Source organism: Lissotriton helveticus, chromosome 8 (assembly GCF_964261635.1).
Source record: "Lissotriton helveticus chromosome 8, aLisHel1.1, whole genome shotgun sequence".
In the NCBI taxonomy this organism is placed as follows: domain Eukaryota; kingdom Metazoa; phylum Chordata; class Amphibia; order Caudata; family Salamandridae; genus Lissotriton; species Lissotriton helveticus.
In genome coordinates this window covers 1602048667-1602066201 of record NC_136069.1, presented here as the reverse complement: position 1 = coordinate 1602066201, position 17535 = coordinate 1602048667, and the positions used below count along the sequence as shown (strand labels likewise).

The 17535-nt window shown below is 46.5% G+C and overlaps 1 protein-coding gene across 1 annotated transcript in view; it reads left to right on the top strand.

Moving 5' to 3' along the window:
- The window catches only part of NUP98 (nucleoporin 98 and 96 precursor), an 853605-nt gene that overhangs the window by 665738 nt on the left and 170332 nt on the right, over nt 1-17535 (top strand).

Genomic DNA, 17535 nt, shown 5'->3' with positions numbered 1-17535 from the left:
CCGCTAAACTGGAACGCACACCCTGGACAGTTCTAACACTTTATTTCTGCTCTCTGAGAGTATCTTTGAACATTGGCCTCTGTCCTTCGCAACTTTAGGATTGTGTTTTCCAGTCAGAATTAGGTTGCTGTTTAGTATTTCAGTTGTGTTTTTAGGGTATTGAGATCAGACTGATTTTGCTGGTCAAATACTTTCATTGTATGTGAAGTGCCTTTAACTATAATGGGATGATGTTCAGAAAAGACCTACAAGCCAGTTTGTATCCTTTGTACACTACTTATCAAATAGTCTAAGAATATTCTTTGTTAGAGAAAATGTTTTGAAGTCATCTATTTGAGGGGGGAGGAACAATCCACACTATCCTCAGAACCTGCTGCTGTGGCTCCACAGCAGAAGTTAGAGAACTTCTGCTTTCACCACTGTACTGACCCCCCACCATTAGGGGGATTAAATCAAAAATTGAAAAAAGAGGATAGATTGCTTCATGAGCGGCATTCCTGTATTGATGATCATCCTGGAAGGATTTGATGTCATGCTAGTCAAGATGGATCTTGAAAAAATAACTTTTGCATGCCATTTGTCAGCCTTAAAATACAGGGAGTCTGATATCCACATCTTGCACACTTTTGTCTTAGACAAAGCTCACAATATCGAGGATTGTGCCCAAAAACCTCATGTCAAGGTCATAGATTTTACAGCACACACTATTGTCCATTTTCACTTTCAGTAAAATAACTTTTATGTTTTTAACCAAGAGGCACTTTGAAGGACCAGCTACCGGACATTTTAATGTATGTTCCAAGGCATGAAGCACCAGATTTAGCTTCAGTAGTCCAGCAGGGGGCGCCTCCAAGTTGACATGATTTCTACACTCTGCAGAAAAGTAATATATCAAAAACACCTAGTTGCTAAAGTTCATAAATTCTAAACTCTGAGGTGGACTGTTCTTCCAGTGTCTTCTCCAGATTCCCCATCCAAGATGTCTCCAATAGACTAAACATTAATTTTCAATGATGTGTTGGTGAGGGAAACAATAACGCTCAATAACATTTAAAACTCTTGACAGAATGATTCTGATGCTTCTCCTATCACTCAGACCAGCACTGCTAGGTACAGTGATGGCTATCTCTAAAATTGTGTCCGTATAAAAACAATACCTTGTCCTGCTAATGAAACCCACCAGTGCAAGATCCTTTTCATGTGAGGGGACACTTCACCCAATTTATATTAGTGGAGGGTCAAACAGAGATCATAATATTTTCTCGACCTCTCCTACAGTGGACATGGAGAAAAGCAAAATAAAGGCAGTTAGGGACTGATTTGAGGAACAGTGCGGCAATGTGCAAAAGTGGTCAGCTTCTTCAGAAGGATATGATCCATGTTTCTAGGATTCAGTTAAGAGATTTGCCAAATCAGTACCAAGCAAAGACTAGCAATATGTTCTTGAAGTCGTAGTAAAAGGAAAGGTCTGTGAATAAAGATTGGTAGGCGTACTGATACTGCCATGCTTTCTCCATGACACTGTTCTTGACATGGGCTTCCTGGCGTGAGACCCAGTGCACAGCTATAATTATTGAGTATTACCTTCAAAGATTCACTGTTCACATAGCACAGAGACGACAGTGCATGACATGCATGCAGATGCAGATGCAGAAAGCAGTTGACTTCCTTAGGTTTTTGGATTTCTTTCGGCTCCTTTACTAGCATACTAAATGCAGATGACACCATCGGGTTCCATCAGCGCTACTACCAGCTAACCTTCAAACGCCATCCATATATACTCCTGCTCAAGGTCGGTTTCATCAAATAACTTCAAGGGGAAGAGGTCAACAGACATTGAACACAGCAGGTTAAGTGTTCCAAATTCGATCCACGCAGGCCTCCAAATAGTGCCTTTCCCTACTCCACCCTCATTACCTGCTTAGGAAGAGGATATATATATATATATATATATATATATATATATATATATATATATATATATATATATATATATATATATATATATATTACCGCCACTCCACTTCGCAAGCAAAGACGCAGGCGCTCTCTTCTCCCGAAGAGACACATGGAGCACAGACCCAGGTTAGTAGAAAAATCGTTGGTTTATTAGCTGCTACTCAGTCGGCCATATATATATGATTACACACGTATGAGTTTCAAAACATCACTGTTGTGACTCATTACTGCTCTTTTTCCAACAGTAAACCATGTAAAGGCACATTACTTGAAAGAGCACAGAAGATGAGTATGCAAACTGTGTTGAGAGTAGCAGGTAAGTTACAGGGCATATTCTTGAGGTACTGCGAGGTCATCAAAAAGAGACGAACAAGAAGTACATACCTGTTATGGAATTGCGAATAGAGTTAAAAAAAAATTACACTCTGTTAAAGTGATTGAATCTGCTCCATAGCGCCCCAAGATGCTTAATTCTCCGTGCTGGTTGCTCATAAACAGATCAAACATCTACAACTTGTAGTGCAACACTAAATCTTCCAATTCCAAGTGCTTACATTTGACCTGAAATTGACTTGAAAATGTTCTTCAACTGCATGACAGTTGTAGTCACGTTCAGGAAGGAAAGGGATTTTCAATTATCCTTGTCTGGACAACTTGCTCCTGATGGCCAGCTTTTAAGAGAGTACAACAGGGTTTCAGACAGTATCAGTAATGAACAGACAAGACTTACATGTTAACTGCTTGAAGAGCAGTCATTCTGACACACACCATTCAGATCCTAGGGGCACTTAAGGACACCAGGAGGGCAAAATGATTTTCTTCAGAAAAGAGACTGTTATCAGATTGTCAGAAATGCAGCCTGCTAATAAAAAAATACAACTTATGTCATATGATCTCTTCTTTATTAAATGTCCTCCTGCATTGTTTGCAATGTCAGAGTTCTAGGAGAAACCTACAAAAATGTCTGGAGAACCAACTGAGTAAGCACCCAGGGAACTGGGTTGTTTGAATGCCTGCAGCAGCATTGCTGCCCTTTTCAAGGTGGACAGAACATCAAATCTTGATGATCACCTTGGACAGACCATCATTAGAGACTTGTCTTCCACAACAGCATCCATTTTGTAGATCTATTAGTGCGGTGCACCTGATATAAAAAGGAATCTTCATATGACATAAAAATTAAGTCATTTCTTATGTTTTTGAAGGAAAACAATGTAGAAATTCAGATATGCCATAAACCCATGTACTGCTTTAAAGAGTAAGAAAGGACAACAAAGAGCAGCTTGTGCATAGAAGCTAAAACTGTGAAGTGAACTCATTAAGCTGATGCATATCGGAAAATGATTTTCTGATAGATACATCTGCCGTGTGGATTCCTCACCTTGTGAATATCCCCTTGCGTCAGCAACATTCGAAAATTCTTTTTGTAGCTTCGTGCCGACGTGGATCCGGACGTCACAGAGGCACCGCACGCGACTCCGCTGACGTCACCGACGCCTATAATAGGCCCACGCCGGCGTGATGACATCAGTTCCCTTTTTTCCGCGTCGTCGACGCTAACGGTTTTCTGGGATCGTACTGTAGCTTCATAGTAACTTTGTTGCTATTATTCTATTATTACTGTATCTATCTCTGTTTTCTTCGAGATGTCGAAGAAGACTGGTTTTAAGGCTTGTGGTGAATGTGGCAAGACAATGTCTATTACCGACCCACATGAATGCTGCGTCTGGTGCCTGAGTTCCGACCATGACGCCGAGGATTGCCCTTGCTGTAAGAAAATGACCCCAAAGGCCCTACGAGAGAGGGAGACGAAACTCCTCATGGCAAAACTAAAGAATAAAAAGGTTAAGAAGACTTCGAAGTCTCGATCTCGACGTTTGAGGTCGAGGTCTCGATCGAAGTCGCGATCGGAGTCGTCCTCAGCTCGTGTATCAAGGTCTTCGAGGAAAAAACACAAGAAGAGGAGTCATGAGTCACGTCATCACTCCGAAAAGGACTCTGGTTCGAGGCCGAAGTCGCAGGTCAAGCTTCTTAGTAAAGAAGTGGAGATTTCGGCGTCGGAGGATCATGACTCTGTTGGTGAGGCTTCACATCCGAATTCGCCCGAGTCACCGAAGCAGGTCCATTCTCCGGATCCGTCCAATCCTTCTGGTCAGGAGGATGAAGGTGAGGAGCAGGGGGCTGGTGAAGTCGAAGTTCCGGTGCCTGCAGGTTCGTCGACCCCGGTTCCCGGGCTCGATGAAGAGATCGACGTCGTATAGACTCCACCTCCTCGGGAGCAGCCCGGAGGACCGTATCCAGAATTTCCGGCTCCAGGTCAGGACCCTTCACAATCCCTGAACGCCATGTTTGGTGTTTATTCCAGGGCGATGTACCCGTCTGGTGCACCTGTTGGTCCCACGGGTCCTATGGCTTTCAACTTGGGTGTTCCCCAGGCTTATGCTCCTGCGCCCTTCATGCCTTTTATGCCGGCTCTACCACCGCATTGGCATTTTCCGACACCTCCGGTGTCGTCGACACCGAAGCGTACGACGCCGACTCCGTCGACGCCGGTTCCATCGACGCCGATACCTACGACTCCGAAGCAGGATTCTGTTCGACCTCGTATAAAACGACCTCATCCGACTTCGGGTTCGACGCCGGCCCCGACCCCGTCGGAGTCGATTCCGAATCCATCGACTTCTATTGTGAAGGAAAGAACTCGGAGAGAAGCCCAGAGACTTCTGGAGGAAGATCGATATCGTTATACTGAAATGGAGGAAGGGGAGTTAGAAGAATCTGAAGATCCTTTTGAGGATCTAGGTGAAGCCAGTGGACTTGAACTATCTCCTGAATGGGATTTAACTTCAGTATCAAGTGTACCTTCAAAGGATGTGGTACCTTATCACACTGTCATCAGAAAGGCGGCAAGTTTGTTGAACATTACTCTGCCAACTACTGATTATAAGCCAAATCTTTTGACTGAGGTTCTTCATTCACCCTCATCTATTATTGAACCGATGTTGCCATTTAATGATGCGTTGTCTGAACCCATCTATGAGGTTTGGAAGAAGCCTTTGTCTGCTCCTGCAGTTTCTAGAACAGTGGCGAGGAGATACAGAGTTGCACCTGGTCACCCTGAATTTTTATCAACACATCCCCTGGCTGAGAGTTTGGTTGTGCAGGCTGCCTGCTCGAAGAGGTCTGCTGGTGCTTTTCCACAGGTTCCTGGGGATAAAGAATCCAGAAAGCAGGATCAAACTGCCAAAAAGGTTTTCTCCTCAGCCAGTATGGCGTTAAAGTCGACCAACGCAACGTGTCTGATGGGAAGGTATATCCATGCCTTGATGGATTCTGTCAAGCAATTGATTCCGAAAATCCCTGAGGATGACAGAAAGGATTTTCAGGAGGTGATATCGGACACTCAGGCGGCTGCGAGACAGGTGATTCAGAGTGGACTGGACACTGCTGATTCGGTGGCAAGGGTCATGGGATCTTCAGTAGCCACTAGGAGGGCCGCATGGCTTAAAACATCGGAGTTCTCTACAGATGTTCATTCTGTTTTGATGGATTTACCTTTTGATGGTTCAGGATTGTTTGGAAAGAAAGCTGATGCTGCCTTGGAGCGTTTTAAGGATAGTAGGGCCACTGCGAAATCTTTAGGCCTTCAGTCCAGGGGTACTACTGGAAGGCGCTTCAGAGGGTTTGGCAGATCTTCCTTTCGTTCCTACAGACCATCTCAGCAGCAGCCACAGCAACAGCAAAATACGCTGTACAAGTCATACAGAGGCAGGCAAAGAGCCCGTCCTAGAGGCCGTCAGGCTTCCTCCTCCTCCTCCTCTTCCTCTCCTTCCCAACCCCCTGCCAATGCAGCAAAGCAGCCCTAGATCCGCCATTCCGGATCATGTGGGCCCAGTGGGGGGCCGGCTTACCCATTTTCTACAAGATTGGGAATTAATTACATCGGATCTTTGGGTTCTCAATCTTGTAGAGAATGGGTATGCTCTTCCCTTTCGGGAATTTCCCCCAAATTACCCTCCTTGCCGGGGTTATTGTTTGGAGGACCATCTGCTTCTCTTGCAGGAAGAAGTCCTGGCACTGTTTCGAAAAGGTGCGATAGAGGTGGTTCCAGAGCAGGAAAGGGGTCAGGGGTGCTTCTCCCGGTATTTCCTGATCCCCAAGAAGGATGGCAGACTTCGGCCAATTCTGGATCCCAGGATCTTGAACCTTTACCTGAAACAGGAAAAGTTCAAGATGCTCACTCTTGCACAGGTTCTTCAAGCGCTGCTGGCAGAAGACTGGATGGTGTCAATCGACTTGCAAGATGCGTATTTTCATATTCCCATCTTGAAGTCGCACAGAAAGTATCTCCGTTTTACGGTTGGGTCGCAACACTACCAGTTTGCGGTCCTTCCGTTTGGCCTTACTACTGCGCCTCGAGTCTTCACCAAGGTGATGGCAGTGGTGGCAGCTCATCTCAGGAGGTCGGGGATACCTGTATTCCCGTATCTGGACGACTGGCTGATCAAAGCTGTGTCGCCGGAGAAGGTGCTCCATCATCTGCAGGAGACAACTCAGTTGTTGCACAAGTTGGGTTTTTCGATAAACGTACCCAAGTCTCACCTGGTGCCCTCCCAGCGCAACCTGTTCATAGGTGCGGTACTGGACACTACGGTTTGTCGTGCATTCCCTCCACCTCAAAGGATTCACGACATTCAGGAAATGATTCCTTTGTTCTGCAATGGAGCGGTTGTTCCAGTCCTGAAGGTTCTTCGCCCGCTTGGTCTGATGGCTTCTTGCATTCTATTGGTCAGCCATGCACGCTGGCATATGAGGGCACTCCAGTGGTGCCTCCGCAGGCAGTGGTATCAGCACAACGGAGATCTCAGGGAGTCTGTGAGGATCTCCAGAGAAACTGCAGCGGATCTGACTTGGTGGAGCGTGGAAGGCAATCTGTCGCAGGGAAAGCCTTTTCAGCTTCCTCCATCGGTGGCCACAGTAATTACGGATGCATCCACTCTCGGGTGGGGTGCTCATCTGGGGGACCTGGAGGTCAAGGGTCTTTGGTCTCCAGAGGAAAGGTTGCTTCACATCAACCTTCTGGAATTACGGGCAATACGTCTGGCGCTCAAGGCCTTCCTCCCTTCCCTTCGTGGTCGGTCGGTTCAGGTCCTGACGGACAACACGACCGCGATGTGGTATATCAACAAGCAGGGAGGAGTGGGGTCGCAGTGTCTCTGCAGAGAGGCTCTGCGTCTCTGGTCCTGGGTTCAGGACCACCAGATTTGTCTGATGGCAAATCATCTGGCCGGAGTTCAGAACGTGCGAGCGGACAGTCTCAGTCGGCAGTTCTCGGCCGACCACGAGTGGAGGCTTCACCCAGAGGTGGTTCGTCATGTCTTTCGGACGTGGGGGACTCCTCGGGTGGACCTGTTTGCCACTCACGAGAACGCTCACTGCCTATCATTCTGCAGTCTCCAGTATCCGATGCAAGGAGCCTTGGGGGACGCGTTTCAGTTGAGTTGGAGCTCACAACTCCTTTACGCGTTTCCTCCCATACCTTTGATTCCTCGGGTTCTGAGGAAAATTCGCCAAGACCGGGCCCAGGTAATATTGATCGCCCCGGATTGGCCAAGAAGGGTGTGGTACTCAGACCTTCTCCACCTCTCCTCTCACCCGCCGCTCCGTCTCCCTCACAGGGCAGATCTCCTCTCCCAGATGGAGGGGCAGGTTCTACACCCCCACCTCCAGACCTTACACCTTCATGCCTGGAGATTGAACGGGGCAATCTGAGTTCTTTTTCTCTCTCGCCTGATGTAGTGGATGTCATTTTGTCAGCCAGGCGTGACTCCACTAAATCCATCTATTCTTATAGGTGGTCAAAATTTGTTACTTGGTGTGGGGAGAAATCTATTGACCCTTTGAGAGCCCATTTATCTGATGTTCTCCAGTTTGCCCTTTCTCTGGCGCGACAGGGGCTTGCTGTTGCCACAGTGAGGGGGTTATCTTTCAGCGCTGTCGGCCTTTATCTGTTTGCCTGACCAGCCTTCATTTTTTAAATCTCCTGTGGTTTTAAGGTTTTTGAAGGGCCTTACAAATAGGTTCCCTCCTACCCCTTTTATTGTGCCTCAGTGGGACTTAAATCTTGTATTGACTTTTTTGATGGGTGCTCCTTTTGAGCCTCTTCACAAATGTCCTATGAGGCTTCTTACTCTCAAAACGGTATTCCTCGTTGCTATAACCTCGGCAAGGAGGGTAAGTGAGCTTCAAGCTCTTAGTCACAAGCCCCCTTTCTTGTCCATTCATGCTGATCGAATGGTTCTTAGGACCAGGGCTGCTTTTCTGCCAAAGCTGGTGACTCCTTTCCACCTTGGTCAATCCATTACCCTTCCTACCTTTTATCCTCCCCCACACCCTTCCAAGGAGGAGGAGAGATTGCACCGTCTGGACCCCAAGAGGGCGGTGTCTTTTTACCTGGACAGAACTAAAGACTGTCGAGTGGATGACCAGCTTTTCATTGGCTTTGCTGGCTGCAAGAAAGGAAGAGCGGTTCATAAGAGGACTTTGTCAAGATGGATCGTCCTTTGTATTAAGATCTGCTACTCTTTGGACGGTAAGGAACCTCCAGTGGGTATAAGGGCTCATTCTACTAGAGCTAAGTCTTCTACCTCTGCATTGGCTAGAGGTGTGCCTGTAGAGGATATATGTAGAGCGGCAACTTGGTCTTCCTTCCACACTTTCGCGAAGCATTACTGCTTGGATTCCGAGGTGAGGAGGGACGGTCACTTTGCACGCTCTGTCCTCCAGGATTTCCTGGTATAGAAGAGTGGACACCCTCCTCCGGGAGTGGGGACTGCTGTGGGACTCTATTCACAAGGTGAGGAATCCACACGGCAGATGTATCTATCAGAAGAACAAGTTACTTACCTTCGGTAATGCTTTTTCTGGTAGATACAATATCTGCCTGTGGATTCCTCACTGACCCTCCCGCTTCCCCGTTGTCCACTCTTCTATACCAGAGTTTCTATTATTTATTTGTTTATTTCAAATGTTTTGTTGCATTTGCTTCACACTGTGTGTGTGCTTCTTTGATATTTGTACTGCGTATACTGTGTATATATCTACTGTCATTGGTCCGTCCGTGTGCCTCGAAGGCACGGAAAAAAGGGCGGAACTGATGTCATCACGCCGGCGTGGGCCTATTATAGGCGTTGGTGACGTCAGCGGAGTCGCGTGCGGTGCCGTGCCTCTGTGACGTCCGGATCCACGTCGGCGCGAAGCTACAAAAATAATTTTTGAATGTTGCTGACGCAAGGGGATATTCACAAGGTGAGGAATCCACAGGCAGATATTGTATCTACCTGAAAAAGCGTTACCGACGGTAAGTAACTTGTTCAACAGTTACTCAAAGTCCAAGCTTGTAGTCAAACATTTGAAATGCACAACCATTCGTAGCTAGACTTGCTAGCAACAATCGATCAAAAATGCCAGAACTGAAGAAAATAGTGATGTATGGAGTCATTGAGCTGATCATAGCCACTAGTAATTCTACTACAGCCACTTTCCTTTTTTTTTCATTTGCTGTCGATGCAATTCTAGTCAAAGACCAGTTGTGCAAATCCTGCTTCAAAGGGAACAGTCCAGTTGAAGGGCCAGAAAAGTCCACCATCTGAAAAACGGTTTTCCCATAGATTGTCAAAATACAGAAGCCATGACATTTTTCACCTACTGTCTCTCTCCTTCTTAAAGTAATATGTATCTTTGCCAGACATCTCAGTCTCTGAAATGGAGAACTGTAAATTGTTGGAATGAAGGTGTATCCTGCTTTCCCCATGTGGCACATGCACTGACTGCATAGCAAATGCTTGAACAATCTCTTTAACTCGGGGGGGAACAAACTCTGATGCAATAGCAACTTCTATAGATTGTCACAGAGCATACAGAAAGTAAGTTCTCTTGTGGTCATAAAAGGACTTATGTAGGCAGACATTTTAAAGATCCATTACAAAAGACCCCCCCTCTATTATGTGGGTTTAGCCAGTCACGGGACTTGGTCTCAGATTGAGGATTAGCAACATGTGTATATATACCTGCATTTTAACTGCAAACTGTTTGTCTGCCTTTTTGAGCTTTCAAAACTCGTCTACGGAAACCGGTTATAAAGATCTTCACAGGAAATGCTATAGTAGCCTCTTTACAGACAAACTACTCAATAGATTCCACTTGTAACAGGTGCATGTGATTTATCACAGTACCAGTTCTGATGGGATACATCTAATTGCAGATTAATCACCTTTAGCTCTTCCAGGGTGTCAGACTGTATCTGTAGAATCCATCAGCTGTGCTCTTGTGTGCTGCTAGGTGGTACTGTGCAGCTTTGCTGTGACTCCCTACTGCCACAGAAGTGTCAGTGAATCTACATGTAAGCCCCAACCCTGCCTGCTCATTTTTTCCCCTGCTCTTTATGATAAAACCCAGAGCACCACTCTGAATTTTGTTGGCCTTCCTGTGACTACAAGTTTAACCCTGTGTGATAGAGAACAATGTGCTGTCCTTAAACAAGGTTTCAAACCACATTGTGACTGTAGAAAGCAGATGTCAGTCATGGATACCTACAAGGTGTTTGTTTGGTATGTGCACTCAGTCATACGACAAATGCAACCAGAGCCTGTATGGACCAAGAAGCAAATCTGCAAGTATCGGCAAACCTAAGATGTTTCTTCCTTTGCGTAACTCCCACTATAAGTCGCGGACGCAAACTCTATCTTGTTCCCAAGATATTTACAGTGGGACTCTACTCCATCCCTTCACTGTGTAACCGAAGAAAAGGTGCAAGGGCATAACCATGTTTTTAGTCTCCCTCTAGGTCCACGGTCACAGAGCCATCCACCCAACTGATTCCATTGTGCCCAGAGTTTTCCAGGTCATTAGCAATCCTGCAGCAAATTTAAGCCTTCCTGGAGGCCATGCTGCAAATTTGACACAATTCTAGCTCCCTCTAGCACCAAAGGACCACAGGGGCCTCCAATCTGGTTACTGCCAGCTGATCGGTCCTACCCACCATGGGAAACCCCTGGAACCCACTCTGGACTCTGTACTGACTCCAGTACAAACGCCCACCCCGGCCATAAGACCTTCTCTGGGCCCATCCTCATAGACTCTTATAGTGACGATACTTGCACCAGAAGATTCTGTATGAATGCCAAAATCTTACACCCTCTTCAGCCAGATCTGGAACAAAATCGCACGACAAGATTACAAAAGCGCACCCGGTCATCATACCGCATCATTCAGAACCAGTGGCTCTACCGGATCGGAGTTACCATCAAATCTCCATTATCTTTTTGACTCTGAACAAGTTACTTCCCAAGAGGGAGATGATAAAGGCTGGGGTGGTTTTCTCCCCCTTCACTATACAGATGACCACTTTTACACTGGCTTGCAAGAGGTCACCGGTTGGCGTGGCACCTTCCCTGATACAGGGTTATACTCGACACTTGGACCACCAGCTGAAAAGTGCATCACTTGCAGTAGTGGTGCGATGGGCTGCTGAGTTCCTGGATTCGCAGCAGTCTTTAATCGAGACCAAAATAAACTTCTTCATGGAAACATTTTCAGCCTAGGCCACCCTCATCTAAGCTCTTGCTCCCATTTAATGAGGCCCCAGGGATGCCTTCATTGACAATTGCTCAACACCCTTTTTCTGCCCACCAGTGAATAGGCAGATGGACAAGCATCCAACTGCCTCCTGGCATTCCTGATTTTCTCTCTAAGCATCCTACTACAGAGAGCTTGGCAGTTCAATCTTCAACCAGCAAGATGATCCCCATTTCATTTGCTATCACTCCACCGGATAGGGAGTCCAAGAGGACTGAGGCATTTCGAAAACATTGTTCTAGGCATGTGAGCTGTAGATAACATTCTTTGCATAAGTCTTCCATCTAGTGTTGGTTGTTTTCATTAAATCCCACACTGGCATCAGTGTGGGTTTAATGTGCTGAGAAGTTTGATACCAAACTTCTCAATTTTCAGTGAAGCCAATATGGTGCTGTGGATTTCTTAATGACAAACTCCAGGCACCATATACTCTTAATGGCAGCACTGCACTTGCAATGTCTAAGAATTGAGTTAGACACTGTAGGGCTACACGGCTCATGCACCTGTACCCTCACCACTGGTATAGGGCACCCAGCTAGAGGGGTGACTGATCTATGCCAGGGCAGTGGGTTGTATGCATGGCACACAGTGATGTGTGCCATGTTGACTCTTCACGTTGTTCTGAACCAAGACACTCAGTCTGCAAAGGCAGCGTGTGAGTGTAAAGGTACAGGACCTCTAGTGGTGTTACAATAAGTGCTGCAGCCCTTCAAGGCCTTTCCTGGTCACAGTGCCCTGGGTACCTGTGGTACCATTTACCACGGGCTGACCTATGGCCAGAGATGCCAATTGGGTTTGGGTTTCAATGCAGTTTTAGTGAAAGAACAGAGGCCCTGGTACCAGTTTAGCAGGAAAAGTGGGGGCAACCATTCAGAAAGAGGTCACTTTCTCACATTTTACTTACCTATTTGGTTGCTATGAACTCCGCCTTGTGCTTCCTCCTTCATTCTTCCGTCATCTGTGGCTGCTTTTATTCGCAGCTTTTGAGGTCAGGTACTCCTGCATTTGAGGCTCATGCACCTGTACCCTCACCACTGGTATAGGGCACCCAGCTAGAGGGGTGACTGATCTATGCCAGGGCAGTGGGTTGTAGGCATGGCACACAAGGATGTGTGCCATGTCGACTCTTCACTTTGTTCTGAACCAAGACACGCAGTCTGCAAAGACAGCGTGTGAGTGTAAAGGTACAGGACCTCTAGGGGAGTTACAATAACTGCTGCAGCCCTTTGATGCCTTCCCTGGTCACAGTGCCCTGGGTACCTGTGGTACCATTTACCAGGGGCTGACCTGTGGCCAGAGATGCCAATTGGGTTTGGGTTTCAATGCAGTTTTAGTGAAAGTACAGAGGCCCTGGTACCTGTTTAGCAGGAAAAGTGGGGGCAACCATTCAGAAAGAGGGCACTTTCTCGCATTTTACTTACCTATTTGGTTGCTATGAACTCCGCCTTGTGCTTCCTCCTTCATTCTTCCGTCATCTGTGGATGCTTTTATTCGCAGCTTTTTAGGTCAGGTACTCCTGCACTTGAGGTTGAGCATTACATTGTGCTATGGGGTTCCCTTTGGTTGGACCCTTTCCTCTTTTTATGCTACCTTGTTTTATGGTGGTTTCCATGCACCTTCCTTCATTCCTTGGTGGCATTGAGTTTGTTTTTTCTGTGTACTGTAATGCTCCATGGCTGTTACCATGTCAGTACTGTGTACCATTCTTTTCTGTCACTCACATGTAATTTATCCCTCTATTGTGGAGGCATAAGCATACTCCTATGCTCTTCCTTCTCCATGAAGATACACCTATATATCTAGGTCCTATATGTATATCTAGTGATATTCTATGTCTATATGTTTCATAGTATTTGGATATTCAATATATTTCCCTAGAGATCTTCTAGTCTCCAGCTCTTTTACTATTGATGGCCGCTTATATGCAGATAGTAGTCGAGGTTTGTTCGACCCCAGATCGTTTCAACAAAGCTTGCATGATTCTTTCTGCGATGTTAATAGATTACTCAGTGTTTTTAGATCGAGCCCAGCAGCAGCAGCACGCATGCGCTGCTTGCTCTGCGCCGCATGCTGTATTGAAGTATGCACTGGAAGCCCCGCCCAATCTCCACCCATATTTGTCATGGGCTTGTGTCTTTGTCCTTCGTAAATGCTGCCTTCTGGTTCACACATAGGCTCGTTACTACCTCTTTGGTACCACCTTGACTCTATTTGTAATCTCCCATGAGAACTGGCCATTTTACTTCTGTTACATGGTACGTCTTCTTTAGTCTGGAAGCACTATTTTATTTAATGCCTTTCTCCTTCTGCAGGCACAACATGCTTTCCTTCGCGCCATGCGCGCTTTCACTTTTAAAGCTTTCTGAAAACAGTGGTCCCTAGACAGAAAGGAATACTAAAATACAATAAATATAGACTAAATAGGTATTATATTCTTTGTCCAGCCGGACAGCATTTAATAACAGATATGCATATATCAACAGATACACATAAAAATTCAAGTGGGACACATCCAGTGTCCTCCTGTCGTAAAGGAAAGAGAAACAAACAATGACGGAAAAATATAGGGAAAGTTCAGGAAAGAGAAAACGTGTCTGCGTGGCATAAAATTACAGCGGACTTAGATAGCGTACAAACACCATTGCACAAGAAACTTCACAATAATCATATCAGGACATATAATTATGCATGCCTGTATACATTTAGCTCAAGACATTAAATAATGGCAGTGTACTTTCAAATATTGTGTAAATAAGATATAGGTTAGGGGAAAGGGGGGGGAGAAACATACGGTTACTAGTGGCATTTGGTTGAGCTATACATAGTGAAATACCAGTTGTTTAGTGAATACTTCATATTGACAGGAAGCAAACAAGTGCACAGAAGGCTGTGTTGCAGTTAAAATTAGAGCACAAGGAAGCCAAGAGACAGTTAAGAATATACGTGACTGGAGAGGTGATTTGTGCTTGTCAATTGATATTGAAAGGCTGGCCCTGTTTATAACCACGAGGGAGCCATGCGAGTGAAAAAACTCTACTAACTGTAACACCTGTGATGTTATATACGCAATCTTTTGACCCTGTAACATAATATGTCGGGCAGACCACACAAAAAGCCCACATCAGGATCTGTCAGCATCGCAGCAGGATACGCTGCAGGACCCCCAACGCACCTCTTGTGGATCATTGTATCACAACCGGACACACTGAAAGAATTTATAATGGACAATCATCACAGTGATCAAAGTGCCCTGACGAGGGGGTGACATTCATCAGTTGTTTTTAGAAAACTTATATACCCAAGGTCCCTGACCAATTGCCCTTTGGGTTCCCTTGTCTTTTGAAATAGTATTCACTTTTAAAGCTGCCCGGGGCAATCGCGGCTGCTTCTTTTCAATGAAATAGCTCTTGTTAAATTTTTTAGAGGCTTTACCTATGTGTTATCGACATCTCCGTTTCAGTCTTTCCTTAGGTGAAGATGGACGTAAGAAGGTGGTTGTGACAATCTGAGCCGCCTGGATTTTTCACTTTTTGAACACCTAATTTTTAGGTCGAGCCTAGAACAGTGCTTGTGCTGTTGCTCGACTTTTAGTAAGGGGATTTTTAAAGTGCTGCCAGCCGCTGGCCTCAAGCCTGCGTGCATGTGCGTGTGAACGCAGTTGCCATCTGTCTTTTCTCCGTCTGTTTCTGCCTCTGTCTTACTCGCCCCTCCCCCTCACCACAGAGCGCGTCTCGCAGCCGCCACTTTCGTGCGCACCACTCACGTTTTAATTTTTTATTTCCCTCTCCTGGGCTTGTTATATGTAGAATGAGCACTTCTGCTAAGTGATCTTGTTTTGTTGTTGTGTTAATGCTTTGCTGCGCCCGTTTGACTTACAACGTGCTTTCTCTTTCCACAAACTCGATGTTTGTGTTTCTTTATTATGAGATGCTTTTAGTATTACTGTTTTGTGACAGTATAGCGCATGGCACTATACGCCAGTGTGTTCAAAAGAGTTGTTTAAAAAAACAAAGTATTATGAAAAATTAACTTTTAAAAATTCTGATTCCACCACTTATTATTCTGTATCCCCGGTTCAGTTCTGGGGTGCTTTTTCAACTTGTTGCTAGTTCATTGCGAATCTTACCATTACTAATTCAAATTGTGTTCGCTTTGGCTTATTTGCAATGCACACTTTCTCAATAAGTTGCTATAACTAGCTGCAAGTCTGCTACGGAAGCCCATTAATTTGCTAATTATTTTCCACATAAGGTTGCAAGACCATAAAGTGGAGTTTTCACGATTTTGAATAGTTTCTTGTTTGAAGATGTTACTCTCTCCTGCGCACCCCACTTCTGTACTAAGGTTACGAGTGACTTGGCACCCACCTTTCAGAGGTTCTTGCATCCACCCAAGTCTGGCCTGGCACGTCCCAGCCTGGCACACACGGTGATGATCTCCGCACCTCCTTCTAGACCCCAGCTCACTACTTTTTGCAGTATGTCACCCTTCACCTCCCTGGCACTCACCCTTTACCCCTCAGGCCTGGCAGTCACTCACCTGGCACTCACCCTTCTTCCTCTCAGGCACTCAGCATTGACTCTCCGTGACACTCAATTGTCACCTCCCTAACACTCAACCTCGACCCTCCTGGTACTCATGCTTCACCTCCCTGGCACATATCCTTCACCTCCCTGGCACATATCCTTCACCTCCCTGGCACATATCCTTCACCTCCCTGACACATATCCTTCACCTCCCTGACACATATCCTTCACCTCCCTGACACATATCCTTCACCTCCCGACACTCACCCATGTCCCTCCTGGCATTCACTACTCGCCTCCTTGGCACTCACCCTTCACCTCCATGGCACTAGCTCCTCATCCCCCTGGCCTGGCAGCTACCCCTTGCACTCACCCTTCCCCTCCCTGGCACTCACCTTCCTGACTCTTACATCTCACCTCCATGGCACTCAACCTTCATCTCTTTGGCACTAGCCCTTCACCCGCCTGGCCTGGCAGCTACCCCTCACCTCTGGCACTCATACTTCCCCTTCTCTACACTCACCCTGGCACTCACCCTTGACCCTCCTGAATCTTACGTCTCATCTCCCTGGCACGCACTCACCCTTCACCCCCATGGCCTGACTGTCACCCTTGTCCCTCCTGGCATTCACTCCTCACCTCCGTGCCACTCACCCTTGACTAGCCCGGTTTCCCCCAAGAACAAAAAATAACAAGCATTGGCATAGCCAATAGATCTCGCCTTTGAGACCTTATAAGTGTTTAACCACGCAACAGTTGATGTTGTTGCACCAAGGATATTTTGGTGCATAACTAAATACTTAGAAGGTCCCAAAAGCGAGACCTATTGCATATGCCAATGCTTGTTGACCTTATGCTGTGGGAGAGCCTCATAAGCTGAGACTCACCCACAGAGAACTCATGATGAAATGGACTTCATGTGGATTTCACCTGTGTGCGCCTTGTATGATAAGGCTACTGCGCTGCAGCCAGGGTAAGGGGCACCGGACTGGTTACATGTAGACACCTGTGCATCCGTGTAAGGGTTTGCGCAGCCCATTACCTCCCAACTCCGGGCCTCACTGAAGACGAAGCCGTGGAGTGCCTTTGCACCCCCGTGAAGAGATTCCTGGTGCCCGCTGAGAACCTATCTCGGTGCCCCAAAGATGCAGAAGTCGGGGAGCGCCATTGCGCTCCCTGTGAAGGTGGGTGGGGCCCAGGACCCTTTACTGGGCCCAGTGCCAGAGAGAAGGGGGGGTACCATCACACTCCTCCACCGCATGAAGAAGCACGGGGAGTTCTGTTTCACTCCCATGAGGCCCTGTCCAACCATCTGCATCATCCGCATCTGTCCAGAATGAAGAGCAGGCTCCCACAGCAGCACACAAGGGTGCTAGCCAGTCTGGGAGCTGACGAGAGTAGCCATAAGTGGGCG